The sequence below is a fragment of the Pinus tabuliformis genome, chromosome 7, assembly GCF_031772625.1.
Source record: "Pinus tabuliformis cultivar Carrire ecotype Pingquan chromosome 7, CPIR1, whole genome shotgun sequence".
In the NCBI taxonomy this organism is placed as follows: Eukaryota; Viridiplantae; Streptophyta; class Pinopsida; order Pinales; family Pinaceae; genus Pinus; species Pinus tabuliformis.
In genome coordinates, this window is record NC_142293.1 from 1,912,836,557 (window position 1) to 1,912,857,211 (window position 20,655).

Sequence of the window (20,655 nt, forward strand, 5' to 3'; positions counted from 1 at the left end):
CTTGTGAAGGCCAAAGGTCGCCCTTCCTACATTAAGACCGCCCCAATACCTGTACCCGAAGCATCACATTCAATGACAAAAGATTTGGTGAAGTCAGGTAGTGCTAAGACTGGAGTGGAACACATGGCATTTTTGAGAGCTGTAAATGCCTGTTGTGCTTCCTCATTCCAGAAGAATGAATTTTTCTTCAGGAGTTGAGTGAGGGGCTTCGCTATGCAACCATAGTTGCGGACAAATTTATGATAATAGCCTGTGAGACCCAAAAATCCTCTCAAGCTCTTCAAGGTCTTAGGTTGAGGCCAATCCTGCATTGCCTGGATCTTTTTGGGGTCCACCTTGACACCTTCACGCCCCACAATGTGGCCCAAATACTTGACTTCTTCCATGCCAAACGAACACTTGGACATCTTGACAAATAATTTATGCTTGCGAAGCAGTTGCAAGAGTAGATCTACATGTTGAAGATGTGCGGCCCAAGTGCCACTATAGATGAGGATGTCATCAAAGAAGACAAGGACAAATTTCCTGAGATATGGTTTGAGAATGTGGTTCATAAGGCTCTGAAAAGTAGAGGGGGCATTACAAAGACCGAATGGCATGACCAAGAACTCATAATGGCCTTCATGAGTTCTAAAAGCAGTCTTATGAATGTCGACTTCCTTCATGCGAATTTGGTGGTAGCGTGAGCGAAGATCCAACTTAGTGAAGAATTGAGCCCCATTAAGTTCATCCAGCAAATCGTCAACCACTGGGATGGGAAATTTATCTTTGACTGTCAACTTATTGAGGGCCCTGAAGTTTGGACACATCCGCCACTCCCCATCTTTCTTGAGAACCATGACCACTGGTGATGAATAAGGACTAATGTTGGGACGAATGACACCTGCTTCCAAAAGTTCCTTGATTATTTTTTCTATTTCATTCTTTTGGGTGAACGGATATCTGTATGGGTGCACATTGGGGGGTTGGGCCCCTGGAACCAAGGTGATGCGATGATCATGTTCCCCTCTCGAGGGTGGAAGCTCATGAGGCTTGTCAAAGACCGGCAGATGATTATTTAAAATTTGTTGCATCTCAGGATGAATCGATAGAGACTTGGTTTCGACTGCTTGGATGGCATTAAATTGAGCTATAACTCCATGATGGCCCTTTTTTAGCAATTTTTCCATCCTATGCGAGCTGATGATAGAGGGAGCTCCCGCCTGGAGTCCACGGAGGGTATGTGTGGAGTTGTTCTGCTTAAAACTCATATATAACTCCTGGAAATCCATTGTGATTGGCCTAAGAGTGCAGATCCATTCAGCGCCAAGGACAATGTCATATCCTCCCATGTGTATGGCAAATATGTGGGTTTTCAACTGATAATCCCCCATTTGAAGTTTGACATTTTCACAGCGACCTTCACATTTCATTGTGCCCCCATCCGCAATTTGGACTTGGAAGTTAGAAACTGCTCGTACAAAACAATGCACTGCTTCCGCGACTTTTTGATGGATGAAATTATGTGTACTTCCACTATCAATCAAGACTACTACTGGGCGATGTTTAATAAAACCTCTGATTTTGAGACTTTGAGGTGAAGAAATCCCTGTCAAAGCATGCAGCGAAATAACTGGTTCGTCAGAGACATTGTCCTTCTGGTTGTCCTCTTCTAGCGCCTCATGTTCCGCAAGTGGTGGATCTTCCTCTGTTGAGCTGTAGTCAGTGGCATCAATTTGAAAAAAATTGGGCTCCTTGCATTTATGACCTGGGGAGTATTTTTCATCACAGTAGTAACATAATCCTTGCTTTCTTCTTTCGACCATTTCCGCAGGTGACACCTTTTGGACCTTAAGTGTTTGAGTCGTGTTGTGAGCCTGTGGGGGGCGACCTTTAGTGGAGAAATTTGGGCGACTGTACTGGGTTGCTAATGCACGTTCCACGTTACGAGCTACCTTGCAAGCCTTCATCCATGTGGGAGGGTGGTGCAGTAGGACTTGGGCTTTGATGGCTTCTTTAAGACCGCTGATAAAACATTCCGTGTAGAACACATCTGAGAGACCCCAAGTGCGGAAGGCTAAGTCTTCAAAGGCTGTAATATATTCATCCACTGTGCCAGTTTGTCGGAGCTTAGTAAGACGACCCAAAAAAGAAGATTCCTTGTCAAAGCGGTCTGTAAGAGCTTTTTTGAATTTGGTCCAAGCCCGAAAAGGTCCATTGCAACGTTGATTCCATTCCCACCATTGCCACCTTTCATTGTCCAAGTACGTGCTCCCCACCATAAGCTGAGTCTCATCATCTAAGATGTTATTCAGATTGAAATACTGCTCCATTTGTGCTATCCATGTTTCCGGGTGAGAACCGTCAAATTTATGCATATCCAACTTGGGAGGTCGCTTATGAGATTGTTGGTGGGTGCGCCAGATGTGAGGAGAGTGGCTAGACTCACCCTCACTGTGTCCATTGCCATTATACGCCTCCTCGTGGGCTTCCTCCTTGCCCTTCGGGATTAGGAGAGATAGTCTATCAAGATGACTCTGGATGGATTGCAAGGTTTGTTCAAGTTTTTCAATCTTCTCATTGGCCATAGCTTGAGCTCTAGTTTCTACCATGCACTGATCAAATGTTCTTGAGATTTAGGACCGCCCATTTTTTTTTTTTTTTTTTTTTTTTTTTTTTTTTTTTTTTTTTCAGTAAGAATTGAATGGTACCACCGTGCTCAGCTCTTCGTCCTGATTCTGATGGGCTAGATCACCAATAAGCGCCCTAGGAGATCTCAGACTTTTTTGACTTTTTTTTTTTGAAAACTCCTAACGGAGTTTTACTCCTTCCTTATGAATATTGCAGTCGCCAAATCCTCAAAATGTAAATGCTGCCAAAAGCCCTGTGAAAATTATGCCTAGGTATAGGAACCCCACACAACTACTCAGATTTGGTGGATCTGAGAGATCTGAATGGCGGATCGGATAGCTCTGGGTGGCGGAACAGACTGCTGCTGCGGATCTGATGGATCGAATAGATCGAAATGGTTGGTCTGCTAACCCGGAACTGCGGGACTGATGTCTACCGTTGCTGTACCCCTTTGCACGAGCAGATCTGGCAGAGATGATGCGTGATCCCAAGATAGAAAAGGGAACTATGGTCTCGAGGAGTGTTAGGTGCTACAGATCGCAATATACATAAGGGTCTGGCAATAGTACTCGACCCAATGTTTCAGGGCTCTAACTAAGGAGGATCAACTGCACCCTTAGCCGTACAACCCGACTACCCTATCGTACGGGTGAGTAATCTCTCCGAGTGTTGTTCTCGATGTACTGTAGCAGCAAGACAACCGACGGTTTATCTATGGCGAGGTTGCAGAGGAGCTAAGGGGCTTCCGATATACCCAGAAGGTACTTGGAAGACAGTCCGTACGCGGTTCTGTCTCATGCGCTACTACTCGAAGGGGTACCCACAGGGGTTACAAGGGAGTCCAACAAGCATGACCACCTCTTGTATTTCCTGCGTGCATGCCTCCCCAAATCTGCAAGCTTATGCGCTCAATGACAGATCCCGTGGTTTAAAGACGCCGGAACACGTCTCTAGCCAAAAAAAAAAATTCCTAAGAAATGGAGATCCCACCGGCCCTCGAAAGTGCTCTGATACCACTTGTTATGCTCTTAACCTGCAAAAAGATACCCAAATACAGAATATGCGAAGAAAGATACCCAGAACATAGATTAATGAGAGACAACAACAAATATTTTATTATTCAGAAAGCAATGTTCACTGGCCTCTTCGAGGGGGCAACCTCCAATAGAGCATAGCTCGATTCAAAAATAAGACACGATGCTCCTCGTAGGGAGTCTCTATCCTTTATATATGACTCATACATGCAATACCAAGGATCAATACCATGGGTTTTATTAATACCATCTATCTAATACTACGGCCCATTTGCAACTAACTGTGGTCCCATCATTAATTGTGGGTTAACCACTTACAATTATTAATATGGGCTTTATTGACTCTTGACTATGACTTGATCCAATTACATAAATAAGGGGGTTAGGGTGGGATCCTAACATTGATTCATGTCTTCAACCTCTTTCGCCAATTCTGTTGCTGCAAACATGTTATCCTGCATTTGATTTGTGTATGGAGGTAGGCAACTCTTCTCACCAAAAAACAACTCATCAATAAGATGCTTTTCATGCATCATATTTAACCACTCATCATGGGATACATAATTGTCATCAAATTTGACTTCATAAATCTCTCCATCACAGGGAATTTCCTCACTATCACCTGCTACTCTATTGTTAACTACAAATATACTTTCAGTCTTAATCCCATCTATGATGCTTTCAACACAATCACTTTTAGCAACAACACCTTCATCAACTTCAACTTTCTCACTACCCTCCATATTGTATTTCATTTCAAGAATATCCCAAAATATTTTTGCATCACATATTTCACCAAATTCATACAAAATATTAGACAAAATATTTTCATCTAAAGTTGATATGATGAGAAACAATGCTACTGCATTTCTACGCTTATCATCAAAATTTATAGAAGCTTCTTGGACAAATTTCCATAAATCTACTGAACCAAGCAATCCTTCGATTTTAATTGCCCAAAGTTTAAAATTTTTACCTGAGAAAATTGGCAGAACTGGCATTAATCGTTTCAGTATTGCATCAGTGTCTTCAAATTCTTCTATCTGATTTAGATATTCTTCTACAACTATTGCCATTTGAGAAAATTCAATTGCCACACTATGCCAAGCCACAAGCTTTTACTCCACAGTTAGCACCAACTAGGTCCACACAATAGGCCACACCAACAACACTGCAAGGACCACACACAATGCTTATCTTCTGACAGTATTGAAGGCACAGCTCAGCAAGCTCTTATAGCAGTCATGACCGTGACTTTGGCTCAACGCTCAATTAGACAGATTCCAACGCTTTCCAACAGCTCCACACGTGCACAACGCCTCTTAACTCCACCTGCGTCGACCCCCGACTCCACACGCATTCAAATCAAAGCTCACTCCCACAGGCTCTAACAACACACTAGTCTGTGCATATCCCAGCTCTGTGTGGCTTCTTGGTACCACCAACATCAACATTATTTCTCCAGAGTTTAGTTCGATGCTACTTCAAAGCACAACAAAACCCACACGACAAGCTCAACAACATTTGCACACAATGTTCAACACATATGCAACATCAAAGCTCCAATCTTCATGGCCCCACAACGCTGCTCAAACCTTCAACGACTCCTCAAAAATAAGTCTCTCCCTTCACCACAGGCTCACAACTCCAACAACTGAACACTGAAATCTCCTTTCACATGCTCTCTAACAGAGCTTCACCACACATTCGATGAACCTTTCACAACAACAACGCAGTCTCCACAGGTAATGGCAACTCCACGACTCTGCAATCTTCCACTCTTGGCAGCAAGAGTTAAATTGCAACTTGCTGAGCCAACAACTGGCTGAGCACACAACTCCCAACTCGATGAGCACACAGCTCCACCACACGCACAGCTCTCGCACTCCAACACCACTGGACCACTCACGTCCTCGGCCTTGTCTGCACCAGGCCTCCACCCTCTCACTCTCAATGCACTCTTCTTTTAACACAACGACATATGTTGTGGTCCTCAACAGTTACAAACAGGTTCACTCACAGCTCTTCACAGGACTGCACCAATCTTGGCGTCCTCCACATACAGCGTCACAACTCTACAACACTCAGTTGAAACCCTCGGCTCCAATACCATAATAAATATTGCTCTGATACCATATCAGAGAGAGCGGAGACTCAAAGACTGAACATTACACACAGAGCTTGGAACTCAACCACTTGGTTTCATTCGCTGTTTAAACATGTATTTATACACATCAGAGAAAGTTCTGGAGATAGATTGGGGCAGTGGCTTCTTCAAGAAGCTTCCCCCATTGTCAATGATTTCTAGAAACTAGATTTAAACCTTCTGTTAAATTCTAAACCTTCTGTTGAATTGTAGCAGCGGGTAGTTGGAATTAGTTCTAGTTTCTTCCAATTAGAAGACAATCTTAACTAAGAGACAAATCTAAAAAAACCATTGTCGAAAGAGGATCAAACTGGTGTAGGTTGTAGGGGCCAACGATTTGGACCCTTTTCCATTCGTTATTTCTGATATCATCCTTTGATTCTCGTAATTGATATCCAGTAACTCTATTCCTCCTCCCCATCACACATATCCTCCTCTAATTTCCGCTTTCCATATTTCGGTAACTCCACTCATCCAGGTAGTGTCAACACAAACACAACTACCGTCTCCACATTCATTGACGACCAACGCATCCATTTCAAATCTTTGTAACCCAATTTTGAAGCATGGGATAACTTCATTGATCAAAAGAAACTCATATAAATTACCAATTCATTTTTATTATCATGATTGATACAATTAACGAGAATATTAAAAAACACACTAAATAACTTGAATAAAAAATAAAAATACCTTGTATTAAAAAATAATAATATTTTTATAATAAATCTTATTTTTAAATTAAAATAATAATAATTTCTCTTTTAAAAATAATTAATAACAATAATAATGATATCTATTTTCATCCATTTTCATCCCATTTCCATTATGTTGTCTTGTTACACTCGTTCATATTTGCATTATGTTGTTTTGTTACCATCGTTCATATTTGCATTTGGTTGTTTATTTATAATAATTTTAAAAAAGTGACATTATTATAATTTTTAATTAGATATTAAATTTAAATCAATATTATAAATAGATAATTTTGCTACAGTGATTCATATGACATTATCATAATTTTTAATTAGATATTAAATTTAAATAAATATTATAAATATAATAATTTTAAATTTAGATTTGTTAAAATTAAAAGTTGAAAATAATTTATATATATTTATAATTTATGATTAGCTATTTAGTTAATAAGAGTGTTTATTTATATCTTTTAATATATTTGATGATATTGCTGCAGTGGTCATATTCTTCTTGGCCGCATAAGGGTTAGTTGGCTTTCTGCTTAGGTCTGTGGCTTTGTGAGTGTATCCAAATTGAATCCCTGTCTTATTGGCGTTTGTTACTGAAAGGATTTAGTTTGTGGGCTTGTCAAAGAAGGCAATTCATGTCAGGATAAGGCAGTAGGAGATTGAGTTCACTCCTCATTGAATGCAGTATCACAAACTTTCGTCTTTGTTCGTGGATTCCAAATTTGTCTTTCTATCGGGATCATCTAGAAAGTGAGTAGGTACTCTACGCTTTTGGGTCCTTTACTAAAGGTCTTGAAAGGGTAAATGACAAACAAAAAAGGAGGCGGGCTTTTTTTTCATGAAGAGAAGAAATTAGAACATGAATCTTTTCACCCATCTTATGACAAGTTGAGTTGATTTGAGCAAGGGTATGGTTGCATCCTAAGAAAAAGAGATAAAATTTTTCTTTTAACTCTTTTTTCTTCAAAAAAAAAAAAAAAGATTCAAAATTTTTCTTTTAACTCTTTTTCTTATGATGCAATCAAAGAAAAAAGGATTTAAATTTTTTCTTTTAACTCTTTTTCTTAGGATGGTATAAGATCACAAGGCATCTTGTATTCAATGGAAGGACCTGTATGGTAAGGTCCTTCCATTGAATACAAGATGCTTTGTGATCTTATACGTATTGATCATCCCGCTTAGTTCCAAATCTCGTTGAAAATCCATCAGTGGACCTTTCATCAGTCAATGAAATTTTCTTTGTTGACCGAGACGCATTGAGCCAAAATTGATTGCTACTACAATTAGTTTTGCTGTCTCTACAATGAGGGGAATGTAAGAATGGTGGTCGATGCCTGAGTGGTTAATGAGGACGGACTGTAAATCCATTGGAAATATGCCTATGCTGGTTCAAATCTAGCTCGACTTGAGTGATTACCATTATATTTCACCATATGTGAGTTAATATGGATATGTAAGCTCTATACGGATAAACACACAGTTAAATAGAGGCTTCAGGACTAGGTGGTGAAGATCCAGTAAGTTATTCAATTGATTTGGTTGTTTAAGCAAGTGATTCAACAATTTCTTCTTAGTATACAATAATGCGCCAAGGTAGGTTAGCCCTTGTAGTAACATCAAACCACGAGGTCAATAAAGAGTTCAGTTACATAGTGATATCCATTCGACTTGATATCTAGATCAATTGTTGCTTGTTTTGATGCTTGCTCTGCTCCAGTTACCTATCTTTTGGTTATTAACCACCTAGTCCTTCAGCTACCCTTGGCTATGCTACTGTTTATGCCTATGGCTGTCCTTACTGTCTCTGGATAGATTGATGGGAAGAGCCTCCTGTCAATGGTTATATGCTTCAATCCCATTACTGTATGAAGAATAGTAGTGTGAAGAGCTGAGAAGCTATGGTTAGGCTTTTTAGTATGAGTATAAGTAAGTTTTCATTTCTAGCTTATATATGATAAGATTGTTCTAAAATGATGAAACTTATTAAGACACTTTGGTATATTTTTTCTCTGGTTTCCTATGTGAAGATTTAATGTCAAGAATTGAAATTTCTTTCTATTTATATTGTTGTTTTGTTCTATATTTCATAATACCTAAAGTTTGAAAGTTCACAAATTTAAGATTCACGAAACCTTTAGTGAAAGAGATGGAATTCCTATTTTGATTTCAACCATTAAAGTGCAAAAAATTATACAAAATTCATTAATGCACATAATGATGCTAACCTAGTAGGAATGTAAAACATTTTACCAAACTAACACGAAACATATATCCACTCCATTTCATTTCATGAATGCTCCCTATTCAAATCTATTAGTACTTATTAGATGCCTAACCCAACAAGGACATCTAATGGGGTTTACAATAGAGCTAGCTACACTAAGGGATTGGCCTAGAGACCTCCTACATAAAGCTCAAAGCACTCAAGCACTTGCACTAACCCACTAGGTTAGTTGTAATGAAAATCACATGAACTAATCCACTAGGATACATTATAATGCATGTTGTTTTAACAAGTGTTACCAAAGTTTTCCAAGTTTGATTGGACTTTTAAGTTTGAATTTCCTCTTTGAGAGCATTAATTTAATGTAATTCTTTAGAATTTGACTTAAATTAAAGTCATACTAATAATTTAACTTGTAACATAAATGTAAGTTATATTGAGTCAACCAATTTGATTCACAACTCTTGCAAGTTTTACAAGTAAATCTAATAATGTAAATGAATAAAAAAATACAACACAATTTTTTTTTTTGTAATATGATTTTATAACAAAGAACTAACAGGTCAATTATCTACCATCTATAATAAATTATAATATAAATTTTATATTTTTCAATTAATTATTATTTAAATTTTAAATTATATAAAATATTATAAACTTTTATAATATAAAATATATATATTTTATTATTTTCACATAAATTTATAGTTTTTATCTTTTTTAAATATATTTAAATTGTTTCTTGACATTCATAAATAATCTTCTTATCTCAAGTATAATTATAATATTTTCAAGCCCAAACTAACAAGTTTATTTATGCAATTAAATACTCAATAATAAATGTTTGGATGGTAAATCTCCAGGTTGGAAGCCAAATGGTCAAACCATGATGCCACCTTTTTTTTCCATTTAGTAGTAAGGGGCAAGCATTCACTCTTGCCAAATTCCTTTGAATTTTGAGTCATTAACCTATTTTATTACATACAAGGAAAAAAAACTCTTAACCAAACAAAAACACATTTAAGGCATACTCCCAACCCAATTTAAAGATTTAAAATTCTCATAGATTAATGAACCGATTCCTTTTTGCCCAAAATCAAACTTGTTTTCAAATGAGAAATTACATAGAAAAGATATAAAGCAATTGGGTATAATATAATATAAAAGTAAGAAAAATTATATTAAAATAAATATAATATTATATTAAAAGTAAATATATAATTAAATATTATTAATTAGTAGTGTAATTTAATTTCATTACACTACTAATTTGAAATACAAAAAATGAATTTAGTTCAAATTACATTTTTGAATGTATAAATGAATTTAATGTGCTAAAAACTCTCAAGATACTTTGATTATATAGATTAGGGTCTTCAAATCTGCAATACGAACAAATATCTATTAAATTTTGAGCAAAATTAAACTAAAAATATACTTGAAAAAAATCAAAATATAAAACATTTACACTACTTAATTAATTTTGTTTTTAAAATTAAAAAACCATACTCTTTACTATTTAATATTACATATAAATTTTATAATTATTATATCAACTACCATGAATAATTATATATATATAAATATGCTCTAAGAGTATAGTCATGTGTCAATTTGTATATAAGTTAATTATTGATAAGTTAAGTTTTTGAATATTTAATATGGTAATTTCCAACACTAATAGTATAGGATGGCCACTACCCATGAGAAGGAAACAAGAATTTATACTCAATATTTTATAAAATTTTGTGTTTTGTATACATCTTTCCATTGAAGCTTTCATCATTTTATAATGGAAGCTTTCATCATTTTATTATTATGTGGGTGAAATTACATTTTTACACAAAGCTCACTTTTCAAAAGACATTGAATAAGATAGATACCCAATAATGAATAGTCATCAACCACGAACATGGAACAATAATTGGATGAATAAGGAAAAATACCCAATAATCATCCAATGATGGGAAAATTTTGGAAGTGATTATAAAAGTCTCTTAAAACTATAAGAATTGCTAAAGGTAAAGACTTTGTGAATCATGCTTATGAAAAATTTTGGTTTGCATGGTTTTGGATTGTATTAGTGTTCATTGCATCATCAACAAGCCTCTTAAAACTATAAGAATTGCTAAAGGTAAAGACTTGGTTTGCATTGTATTAAGCTTCATTGCATCCTCAACAAGTATTTAACTTATAATTACATTTATTTAGGATCTTTTTGCACATTTACATGTTCATGCAGGGATCAATACCATAATTAATTTTAATTACAATATCAATAGATTAGAAAAAGGAATTTTACAATGATGATGTTTGTTGTGAATGGTCAGGGTTTGTGGAGGCATGTTCTAACTTAGGTGTCCACTACTTATTCAAAGGTTTGTCTCATGTACAGATATCAAATATGTGGTGCTAGTTGTAGATGGTATGGGTTTGATTATACATGTTCTAGGCTTGATGCCTTCTTGTGGCGTAACCTATTTAAAGGTTTGTCTCACATATGAATGCCAATTATTATAACATGTAACTCAAGACTTATAAAACTTATATTGCTTTGTTACATGCTCTATAAAATAATTGTTTTTAGACCAAACTTTATAGATAAAACTACTTAAACTCGATTTAAAAAATTGCATGAAGTGATAACCTAAAATGTGGAGATAATTTAGTGTACAATTTTCTCATACTCATAATTATGAATAATATGGAAATTAAAATTTTCAATAAAATAAAATTTGATTATTTTATATTTAATATATTTTCTATAACATATGTCTTTATAAGAAATAGGTTAACTAATAACCTTTTTCCAAAAAAATGTTTTAACATACCATCCATCGAAAACCTATACCTTTTCCTAAAAGAAAATGTTTTAACATAATATCCATTTACTATCAAGTTAAAGCCTATACCTTTTCCTCAAAAAAATGCTTTAACATAATATCCATTTACTATCCATCTAAAACCTATACCTTTTCCTTAAAAAAATGCTTTAACACAATATCCATTTACTAAAACCTATTTTCTAATAAAATTTTATATTTATTACTAAATTGAAAAGACATTTTTTTTAATAACTAATAAAAAAATTAAACAAAAGGATCGAACATAGAACATGCGCGTACCGTCAAGTTCGAACGTACGACCTGTATGTTTGTTTTGTGTTAAACTGGGTGATGCTTGTTGTGTATTTTGCCAAAACAGGAGCTTGATAGTCAACAACACCCGCCTACCGTAGGGTTCGAAGCAGGGATCTTAGATGAGGATACATCAAAATAGTCAACGAACACCCGCATACCGTGAGGTTCGAATCCAGAGTTCGGGAACAGGAAATCCAGGCGAAATCCAGACCGTTCGAATAAAAGAACAGAGCTATTTCATTTCGAAATTTCGAATAGACGAGTAAGTCGCCCACCGTGGGGCTCGAACCCACGACCACAAGGTTAAGAGCCTTGCGCTCTACCAACTGAGCTAGACGGGCTTTCTTAATGTAGTTTTTAAATACCTTTCCAGGTAACGATCCTCCCGAATTATTTACTTTCAAGAAAATTAGTTTAAATTCAAATCACTTAGTCAAACACACTTAGTTTACCGTTAAGAATTCCACGTTGTGGACATGCGCTTGAATTCTAGCAGTAGCCACTCTCAATTTGTTCTCAGTCTTGAGTGGCCACATTGCCTGTATTATTTTCAGAAGATGGGGAAGTTTTCGACGTTGTGGCTACGCAAGTGCATGATGTGATGGTCGTGTGGGTTGGTTTGCACGTCCTTCGGCCAGTTTCAATTCCTGTGGAGCTGTGCGAATGCTGCAGCGTATGTTGATCTATGGAGACTTTGGTGATGACGATTAAGTTTCGATATAACGGCTGTCAATCTGCTCTGACAAGCATATGTACCAATATATATGTAATAAAAGAGGGCCGATAATGTTTCATGCATATATATAGTCATAAAATATGATGGAAAGATTAACCGTGTAGACCATGAAACAACAATTTCTATTGTTTCGGTTAAATTGTAATTTTGAAATTATGATAATCTATATCTATGGACAAACATCATGCGATTTTGAAATACCCAAATTACAAAGTTGGTAATATTGCAATCACCATGTCACAATTTGAGTTAAATCCTCCGTGAAAAAAACATCGGAAATATTACAAAGTCAGTGGCCAGATTTGAGTTAATTCTTTCACGAAAACAACACCGGAAATAGTGCGACCATAGTTGCAGATGACTCTACACTGAACATGAATTTTATTATTGAATTATCACTGAAACTATCTCTTAAAATAAGTCGTCATTTTTTATTTGAAATAAATTTTGGTATTTATAATATGTAGCATACAAGTTTTTTTTAATATTTCATATAAAATCTATTTATGAGATTGTAAAATATTTTCCCAATCATTATACATTTTCACACCTCTACTTTCATTTTTATGTGCAAAAGACATCTCCTTCGTCTATTAGCCCCAAAGATTATCGTAGATGCTTCCTCATCCAATTATTAGTGGTTTTGGTAAATTTTTATTAGCATTATTCTAAATTTAATATAAAGTAGGTTAAGCTTTTATAATTTTTAATTATTAATAATTTATGTAAATGAAGATTATAGGCATCGCTTTGTGGTGCAATTATCAGTTTTTTGGTAAATTTTTATATAGTGTTACTTAAAGTTCTAGAATTTTTAACTATTAATAATTGATACGTAAATTTTTTAAATTATAACATGACTAATTAAAATTAAGCTTGATGTTACTATTTAAAAAAAATGATTAAAAACTTTCAAAATTTGTGTATAAATTTGCATTGATGCATATCTTCCACGTCACCAGCGTGGAGAGGGATTGAATTAATTATACGCATATCATCGTTGGTCAGTATTAAAGCGCCATCGACCACATTCCCGATGCTCGTTGGATATTGAAAGATGGGATAGCCGCGACACACTTGCAAGTTGTAAAAACGAACCAAACTAAATGACTGAGACCCGCTAACACCCGCATTCCGTATAATGTTTAGGAAATTTATGCAGGAATGAATATTTTTTGAAATCCGAGTCTTAACCATCGATAAAGCAGCTTAGGTTACGTTAACCCCGACGTTCGTTTTATTTGGGTCAATCTAACCGTAAGCCGACCTCTTTTGGACTGTGATGTAAAACGTCGGATTTTCTTCTCCCCATTGGATGGACGGTTAGACGGTTGACGGTAATATTTGAAAAAACTGTAATGGTTAAAATCCAACGGGGTTGTCTTTACCAATCTCGTTGCCAACTCGCACTTGTTAAGGGAATGCCAAATATTATCTTGTTTTTGACCATAACCAGTTTTCCAATCCACATATTGTATTATACTGAAAAGCTAAAAAGAAATGTCGGAAAAATGGCGCAGGGCCAACAATTTGGGCCCTTCCCCGTTATTCGTTTCCGATATCGTCCTCCTATTCCCTATTCCCGTAACTCCTTTCCGTCCTCCTATCCCCCGTTATTCGTTTCCGATATCATCCTCCGATTCCCATTTTCCATATTCCGGTAACTCCTTTTCTCCCAAATTGTCGTCTCCACCTCCGTTGACGTGGACGTTTGTATATGCCGTTAAAACGCGGTTCCTTCCACGTCCATTTCAAAAGGTAAATTTAAAGGATATATAGATATTGTAAAAAATGATATTTTAGTTTTATGGATCTTTATTATATATAATAAATTTTACATTTTTTTTTACAATTATACTCTTTATATTGACCAAATATTATGCCTCTTTTACAACATTTCTTAAATAAATAAATAAATAAAAATAAAAAAACTGAAGTTAATCAATGCCCAAATAAGCTATCTCCTTGTTGACTCCACAAATGTTATTTATATCATGCATGTGTACTAAAGAGACTAACAATGGATGCATTAGAAGGAATTCCTCATATGTATGGGCAGCCTATGTATCTTATGATTTGGATGTTAAGTTATATATACAAGCCATCGAGGCACCGAAAACCTGTAGTTCATCAATTTTTAATTGCACAAAGATCGTCAAGGAGGTTGACCTTCTCTCTCTTACATATTCTCTCTCTTCTTGTTGACCCTAAGCATGTTACCTACCTCAATGCACTTGTGTACTTATCTTAAAAGATCAACAAAGGTTGCATCAGAAGAGAATTCCCCATAATATATATGGGGAACATGTGAGAATTCCCCATAATATATATGGGGAACATGTGTATCTTATGATCGGTATGTTTGTGTTATAGATTATGTATACAAACCATTGAGGCCAAGTAATAGAAAGATGGAACAGGATATTGAGAAATTTTAAACTAGGAAACCCAAACCTAGATCCTTTAAAACGATGAAGTCCAAGTCTTTAATTTTCTGGTTATGCTCTAACAAATTTCCCAATCTTAGTTGGCACATATATTAAAGGATGTTGACATACTATGTAAAATATTTGTTGGAGATATTAACTCTTACTTGTCTTTGTTCTTAATATTTGATATTCCTCATCATATGTATTGTAATATCTATTTAAGTAGTTTGTATTATTTAGAAGATTGTTAATTAGTTGTATTTAAGAGGTTTGGTCTAACTACGATAGCTCTTAGATTAGTGTGTGGTTGAGATTTTTTCTTAACTACCTATATTTTCTAGCTAAGATAATCTATCTTACAACCTAACTTCATGTGATATTGTGTGTAATAATAATATACAGAATAATAGTTTTGTGTGCGCTATAATTCTGTGTCAACACCAAATGTTTAAATAAATGAAGAATTCAAGAGGTTAGCTCATGAAGAATTCAAGGGAATAGCTCAATGGATTCAAGGTTGTTAATGTTATTGGGTAGTTGGCTAATTCCTTGCCAGCAAGTGCAAGGTTCAAAAGTGTACTAATAATCTACCCTGCTAGTTTATTAAGAATTCGATAGGGATGTCATCCAAGCACACTCCCACAATCCCAACCCTCCTCATCAAAGGCCATAGAAAATTCTGGGACCACTCTTCTACAGTATTCTAGGAAAACACTCCAAGGAACACTTCACTTCCAGAACTTTTCTGGAAGGACTGCCCCTGCTTTGCTCTAGGCCTCTGGCAACAACGAACCAAACACCCAGAAATCAAGTCTGAACTACAATGTTTATTTTAAGCTGCATAGCAGAGCCAAAGTCAATTGCTAGATGCTATCAACTGATATTAACCCAACATTACTTCATATGTTTAGAAATAACTGAGATATAGAGTTCACCATATATAAGGATAATCCTGTAATCAAGTATCACGCCCCCTCGTTGCACCATTCAATTATTTTATCTTCACTCATTTAATATATTAAAGCTTTTCAATCAAGCACTGAGCAAGTTAAGAACTGTAGAGTTCTTGTGTGGGATGGGGGGAGGTAAATGTGTTTGACCTTCTGGAGAAAGGGGCTTAACACATGCCCGACATTAATAAGTTACTTTATTATTTTATTCTTTAATATGCATGATAGTTTCCAACCATGAACAAAATATATTGGATAGTGGACAAATTGAGTTGTCCTAAATGAGAAAACAATATTTTTTGATAACCAAACATATACATCTTATCTCTCGATGGTCTTCTGGAACTTAAAAATTTTCTACCTCCACATTGAATTATTTGCTTCCAATTCTACTTTCTGTAATCTTCAGGATCTTCACGACTTTCACAGAAGATACATAAAGTTGCCTATAAGTTGAAGCTGACATTACAGGTCAAGGTATATCTTCTGTTTCATGTTTAATTTTTTTAAATGAAGAATTGCTTGCTTTGACAGTAATCTTCCTGGAAATCAACCATCTAAATACAACATAACGCTTAAGCAGAATCTTACTACAAATCTTATTATGATCCAAACTAATTAAAATTCAAGGTTTAAAAAAGGTGTTTCTTGCCATGTAAAAAGCATTCTAGTATTCTTTGTAATTATCCTGTATAGTTGAACCCTGCAGTCAACCGATCCCCAATAGCATTTCTACATAATTGTCCCCATTTTGTTTGTCTTTTACTAGACAATTAGTGTATAGGAGACATGTTTTCCTTTTCCTTTCAGCCTGTGTAAGGAACTAAATACTAAGATTGCTATGTTTCAAAGCTACAATCTCGTGTACATTTGAATTTCCTTTAAATGAAAACTATAACTATTTTGTATAATTTTAGAATGTAGCACCAGAAGTATATTCAGATATGCAAGCACAAGACATTTTGTCAATAACATTTGCAATAATGACGATATTGAAAGCATGTGACATGGGTTTACATACAGTACAACATAATGGCAACATTATAGCATGAACACGAGTGGGACTACTGCAAATCAATTCCAAACACCAAAACTCAAGAGGCCGGAGTTGGTGATGGGACTTACTTTCATATTGCTTGTATCCTCCTACACTACGGGCGTATGGGTGACACCTCTAGAGATTTGAAAACGGGTGGGACTACTGCAAATCGATTCCAAACACCAAAACTCCAGAGACCGGAGTTGGTGATGGGACTTGCTTTCATATTGCTTGTATCCTCCTTAGAAATCTATATTTATAATCATAAAGTTGACTTCACCACAATAAAAATGATTCTATATAAGAGCTTTGTACTACTTTGCTATCTTCTGCAGTCATATGCTTTCATCAAATCCCGCAGAGGGTTACATTTGTAAAAGCAATGCACAGTTTACACCCTCCCATACAAAAGGACAAAATCTAATTAAATAGAAAGCAACAACCTTGCTTTCATTTTTCTGTACATAAAAATAATACGCATACGTCGCTAGAATGCCACTGAAATCACCAAATTTCAACCAGAAATTCATGGATCTATTGACTGCTAATTTTGAACAACACTAGGAACTACAAGCCAACTTGCTACCTGTAAAACTGTCACTCTGAAACAATGCATAGAATTATTGAATATTTTCTCTGGGAAACACCCTATGACACACAAAAGCTTTTGAGGTAATGTTATGGAACTCACAAGAATTACAATGCTATTCATATTTACAACCCGTTACTCAGAACTTCACAATCTTTATGTCATGGTGAAGAGTTTGCCCCTCAGAGTTCTTGATAAAGTTAGTGAAAAATCCAAGTGTTGCGCTCTAAGGCTCCCTTATCTTGGTTCTCGTAAGTACTGAAGAAGAGTCACAGCCTGAATATGATAAAATCAGATATTTTTAGTAATGATGTCATAACTACAAAAGTTCAGACATATATATATATATATATATATATATATATATATATATATATATATATATCTATTCAAAACGTTAGTAGTGAGGAGTTCAATGACCAGAAGAAAAGTTTATGAAAGTGTGTGCATCAAAATACTCGTCTTTTCTGATTTTATGAACATACAATCATATTTGCATAGATAAAACAATTGTATCATATGATTGCAAATGTGCAGATCAAACAAGTACAAATTTCACACAATATGCAACTTATTTGACCAATTTTTTGAGCAATAAAGGGTCAACCCTAATTGCATGTCTTATATCATAAGTACTTTTAGACATCCTCTCTTTCTCCAATAGAAAAATCTCAAACAATGGTTGCCAGGGACTTTCATCAAGGACTATCTTTGGATTTGTGCTGAAGTTGGGAAGGTAAAATACCAGTTAGGCCAAATTATAATCATGTGTGAATGAATTTCATGCACGTGTAACTCTAGTGAAAGGATTTATTTAGAAGAGAAATTTAGAACATGAATGAAACAATTTGACATGTAAAAGGCTTGTGGCATACAAGGTTCAACAACAAAGCTATATGATTACCAAGTTGAAACAAATGACAACGTGGATAATCCAGGTGGTATGAGTGACTTCCATGATGTGCTCCTAAAATCCTTGAATACAAGAATGCTTAGACAAAGAGGTGAGGATCATCCAGCATATTTCTTTCCCACCCACTTGTCTTCATTATTTCTTATTGGCTGTTGAAACCTGGCAAAAGGTAGAAACTTACAGGTAGGTTCAAGACAACTATAATATAAGAGTTCACTCTGCCACGAACATGCCCATATTAAGAACAAGTGATCTTGATACAAAATGAGAGAAACATGTTGCCGTACACACACAAAAAATGTTTTAATGGTGAAAATAACAGAGATAATTATCAATTACCAGGAATGAACAACATGATGAATAGAGGGTATTTCTGGAACCTTCAGTTATATGTTATCAATATTATAATTTAGGTCAATGGGGTAGTGCTCCTGTGAATTAGCAGTGAAGATGGAGGCATGTCAGTCCATCCACCATGGATCAATTCACCCCTGAGACACAAATAAGTGGTTGGGGACAGGGGCATGTCCTAGGTGACTTTAACAAGAATCTTAGAAGAACAGGCAGTGCTTGTTTTAAATGGTCTGCTCTTCAAGGGTTGTTTTTCCCACATAATTCAGGAAGCCATAAACACAACAAAACCTTCACAATTAAGCTAAGGTTATATCATTTTTTTGTGAAGACTTCTGTGATTTCCCCTTAGTGCTCACGTTTCAACTGAAAACACTAAAGTGGATAGACATTTCAAATTTCAACCTAGTGAAGAATAGCCAAATGTGACCACCATCACTAGAGCACACATTTTAGGGCTGGCTTCTGACTAGCAATTTATTAAGTATTTATTTGAGAAAGAGCTCATCTTGAATACCTTTTACAAATAAATAAGTGTGTAGAGAGAGAGAGAATTCACATGGAACAAGATTTCCCAATAAAGCTTCAACAAATTAAAAATAGCATTCACATACATATCATTTTCTATGATTCCTTATTTAAATCAGCCATTTGTTGTTGTCAATAATTAGTAAAACTGTGTTTTTGCACTCTTGGAACTCCATGTCCACTGTGGCAACTTTTATTTGTCTGTTAAATTGTTGAAACAAGATATATATAATCTCAAGATTCTCAATCTGTGCTACTGGGCTGGTTCTCGGTTGGGCAGACCAGTAGCACAAAGAACTATCACATGTAAAGCTCTATTTCGGTAATAAAATGGCGAACCTTACACAAAATAATAATTAGTAAAACTGTAATAGGAGCAACCATCATGCAAAAGATAAAAGTATTTACATATGATAGAAAAAAGGAAAAAATTGGCCTATGTATCAGCAATTTGTGTTTGCAATCTTACATGCAATAAAGAAGAGAAAGCATTTGCTTGGTGCATGTTCACGATAGAAACAAATCATTGCAGCTTCAACATGTTTGATCACACAAACTTACCATGGAAAAAAAATGAAAAAGATATTAGAACTATGCAATGGATAAGATTTGCAGTCATGCATGCTAGAAGTAAGGAAAATTGCATGTCCAATGCCCTTCCTAAACTCTCTTTCGTCATTTACATGCAATTCTCCCAGCTATGCCAACTCAAACTTAACATGGAAAAAAATGAAAAAAATATTAGAACTATGCAATGGATAAAATTTGCAGTCATGCATGCTAGAAGTAAGGCAGATCGCATGTCCGATACCCATCCTAGGCTCTCTTTCATCATTTACATGCAATTTTTCCAGCTATGCAAACTCAAGCTAGGAAACTGTTATAGTATGGAAAACATAAAAAAACAAGAAAAAACATCATAGCAATGCAAGAGAATCGTGTCATTTGGAATTAGGTGTAGAGTATAATACACATTGATACAAACACCCAAAATTAAGAGACAATCTTGAAAGAAGGAAAATTCCCAACAATTTATCACATAGGAAAATTTGATATATGAATGATCCAAGAGGATCTCGAGACACCAAGGGGATGGATAAAGGCTCAAAATTCAAAATGACAGAAAGGAGAATTTGATGGCATCAGTTGAGAGGAATCGTCTCCCCGATCGCGGTGGCGCGAACGGTTCGTCAATTTGAGCTCGTATGCAAAAGATAGAGCTCTTCAAAGATTAGTATGGTAGGAGAAAAATGGGACCT

The 20,655-nt window shown here is 35.4% G+C and overlaps 1 non-coding gene across 1 annotated transcript; it reads right to left on the reverse strand.

Moving 5' to 3' along the window:
- Positions 1-12,129: 12,129 nt before the first annotated feature.
- Positions 12,130-12,202, reverse strand: TRNAK-CUU (transfer RNA lysine (anticodon CUU)). Its single transcript has one exon. It is a non-coding gene; the product is annotated as a tRNA-Lys (tRNA).
- Positions 12,203-20,655: the final 8,453 nt, after the last annotated feature.